Here is a 3,957-nt window from a genome sequence, read left to right as displayed (position 1 = left end):
TTAATATAACTTAAACTAGGTATCAAAACTTCCATCGCAGGAAGTCTCCTATTAGAATAAAAGGCTCGCACTAGCAGCACAATGGTGAGTCCACCGAGTTGCTGCGATGCTTCACCACGAAACCGAAACATACGTAGCCGCCACACAACCACGCATCCGTAAAGTTCTGCTCAAACCTAAACTTGAGTCATCAGCAGCAGCCCAGCTCGCGCACTGATATGGGCTAAGACCACCCTCACTAATCTGCAATTATCCCTCCCTGCCGGCATATTCATACAGGAGGTGATGACCAAATACTGCGACAGGGTGGCGAATTCAATTTCTGGCGACGGGCCGTGTTTGCTGTTCCCTCAGTGAATCTTTACAGAGTAGTTGAGCCTTTACTATAACCCTTGTATTTGCTTATAGGACTGGTTGTACAGGGAAGCTGTTTTAGGGAGTCCAGCCATGCCGGAAGTTTGGTCCCGTAACAGGCGCTCTTGCTCTGCCGTTTCGCATGTATTACGCACCAAACTGCCAAGTATGAAAGTATGAAAGAGAGGGGGAAGATGTGGGACTAACGGACCCAGGCTTTCGTCACAAACTTTAAACTTTTAGTACGATAGCATTGGGACCCCCACTATACACACACACACACACACACACACACACACACACACACACACACACACGCACGCACGCACGCACGCACGCACGCACGCACGCACGCACACACACACACACACACACACACACACACACACACACACACACACACACACACACACACACACACACACACACACACACACACACACACACACACACACATATTGTGTGTTTGGTGGAGGTGCGGGGTACGCTTCCCGACCTGCAAACTCCGTACAGCGTCACTACGGACCTCACACCGGTTCACCAGCGACCCAGCCGCCGTCTCCGCGGAGAGTCGCCTGAATTTGGGCCCCTTCCCCCGCCAACAAGGACGACGCAGCCTCGACCGCCGAGTCCAACTGACATGGCCACTGACACCAGGACCCAGCCGCCGATCCAGCCTCTACCGTCGAGTCCAACTGCCATGGCCGCTGACACCAGGCCCCTGGCGCCGATCCTTTGCCACCCACCGCGAACACCGCCATCTTTTCACGGTGACGTGTTCGAAGACGCTGAGGACTGGCTGGAGACGTTCGAGCGGGTCGCACGCTACAACGGCTGGTGCGACGAGCGCAAGCTGAATAACGTCTACTTTGCCCTGGAAGAGTCTGCTCGGACGTGGTTTGAAAACCACGAGGCTACACTTCCCACCTGGGAGACGTTTTGCCGGAGTCTCCTGGCTACGTTCCCCAACGCTGACCGCCGGGAGAAGGCTGAAGCTGCGCTGCACTCCCGAAATCAGCGCACGAACGAAAGCGTGCGCATGTACACCGAAGACATGGCCCGTCTTTTCAAGCGCGCCGACCCCAACATGACAGAGGAGAAGAAGCTGCGCCATCTCATGCGTGGGGTTAAGCAGGAGCTGTTCGCGGGCCTCGTGCGCAGCCCACCCCGCACGGTGGCGGAATTTCTAACCGAGGCGACCACGATGGAGACGACGCTGCAACAACGGGCCCGCCAGTACAACCGGGACATCAACTGCATGGTGCCCGAAGGCTTTTCGTCGTGTCTCGGCGGCAGTGCAGACACCTTGCGTGAACTAATTCGCTCCGTTGTCCGGGAGGAACTGCAACGGATCCATCTGCCTCAGGTTGCACCTGCGCCGCTGGCAACGCTGTCCGAAGTTGTCAGGGACGAGGTGCGACAGGCTGCGCAGGCACCTCCTGTCCCCGAAGCGCCATCCCGGTTCGATGACCGACCCACGTACGCATCTGTTGTACGTCGCACGACAGGCTACGGTCCCATTGCCCCAACGCCTGGCGTGAGCAACATCGGCACATGTCACGCAAGCGTGCCTGGCTACGGTGTGACCCCGTCGACCTCCGTGAGTAACATCGCCACGTATTCTGCAACCGCATCTGCTACAGCTGGGCCACGCCCTCGCAAGTCGGATTTGTGGCGTACACCGGACCGCAGGCCTCTCTGCTACCACTGTGGGGAGCCTGGTCACCTCTACCGCGCCTGTCCGTACCGCCAAGTGGGCCTTCGCGGTTTCCATCCCGACGCACCCTGCCCTCAGAACGGCGAACGACCGCATGAGATTGCACAGCATCTCTGGGCACGCCAGAACCCTGCCTACTCTGGAAGGCGCGAGTCCCGTTCCCCTTCGCCTCTCCGTTATCGCTCTTCCAGCCCTGGCCGCCAGAGTAGCTCTGCTGGCCGTCGCTCGCCGAGTCCGCGTCGGGAAAACTAACACCAGCGACCTCTGGAGGCAAGGCCGCTGACGTCGGGACGTGTCAAGATCCTCCATCGCGGAACCCTCGAGCCGACGATACCCGGACAGAGATAGGCAGCGACAGTATCAGATACGCTGCATCCGATTTGCGTGTGACAATTGATGACACTGACATTACCGCGCTGCTCGATACCGGTGCTGATTACTCTGTTATGAGCCGTGCCTTCGCTGGAGAACTTAAGAAGGTTCTGACACCGTGGACGGGGACCCCCATTCGCACCGCTGGTGGCCACCTAATTTCCCCTGTGGGCAAGTGCACGGCTAGAGTTGGGATTAGTGGTTTTACGTACGTTGGTGAATTTGTCGTACTCCCCGAGTGTTCCAGAGACTTGATTATGGGGATCGACTTCCTGCAGTCGAACGGCGCTGTGATTGACTTTCAGGAGGCACGTGTCACGTTCTCGACCAAACAGGCCGTGGCGCGCTTTGACTCCCGCGATCCCTGCAGCAACGCTCTGCGCATTGTCGAGAACGACGTCACGGTGCCGCCGCGGTGCAGTGTTCTGGTGCTCGTGCGGAACGACCTCTTTCATGACTACGAGGGCCTAGCGGACAGCCATAGTCCACTGCTGCTTAAGCGGGGACTTGCCGTTGCAAGAGGTCTCGTCCAACTACGTGACGGCCGCACCCACGTCCTCCTGACTAACTTTGCCAACGAATATCAGCACCTGGCCAAAGGCATGGCTATTGCCTTCCTCCACGACGTTGCTGAGGTTCCAGGTTTGTGCACCGTGGGAGGACCCTCTCCAGAGTATGCTGGCCCACATCACGTTCTCAGTCAGTCAGAATAAATCCTGCCTTGCCGTCGGTTCAGAGGGATCTTCTGTCGGCCCTCTTGGCAGAATTTGCGGACTGTTTCGCTACGTGCTCGAAGGTCGGCCGAACTCCACTCGCCAAGCATCGTATAATCACTGACGAGACTACGCGACCCGTCTGCCAGCGCCCATATCGTGTTTCCCCGGTGGAGAGAGAAGCCATTCAGAATCAGGTTGCCGAGATGCTTGCAGACGATGTCATTCAGCCGTCCACCAGTCCGTGGGCATCGCCTGTGGTTCTTGTCAAAAAGAAGGACAATACTCTGCGTTTCTGCGTGGACTACAGGAAACTTAACAGCGTGACCAAAAAGGACGTTTACCCGCTGCCCAGGATAGATGACGCGCTCGACCAATTGCGGAACGCCAGATACTTCTCGTCATTGGATCTTAAAAGCGGGTACTGGCAAATCGAAGTGGACGAGAGAGACCGGGAGAAGACGGCTTTCGTGACGCCTGACGGCCTCTATGAGTTTAAAGTGCTCCCATTTGGTCTGTGCTCAGCACCGGCCACTTTCCAACGCATGATGGACACTGTCCTCTCCGGCTTGAAATGGCAGTCCTGCCTGGTGTACCTGGACGATGTCGTTATATTTTCGCCCACCTTTGACCAACACTTGGAGCGGTTGCGCATTGTGCTACAAGCGCTAAAATCCGCGCAACTCACCATCAAAGCCGAGAAATGCCATTTTGGCTTTGAGGAACTTCGCTTTCTTGGTCACGTTGTCAGCGCACAAGGTGTTCGCCCGGACCCTGACAAGACTGCTGCCGTCTCAGGTT

Source organism: Amblyomma mixtum, chromosome 3 (assembly GCF_055824585.1).
Source record: "Amblyomma mixtum isolate Tamu chromosome 3, ASM5582458v1, whole genome shotgun sequence".
In the NCBI taxonomy this organism is placed as follows: Eukaryota; Metazoa; Arthropoda; class Arachnida; order Ixodida; family Ixodidae; genus Amblyomma; species Amblyomma mixtum.
Note: the sequence above shows the minus strand (reverse complement) of the source record.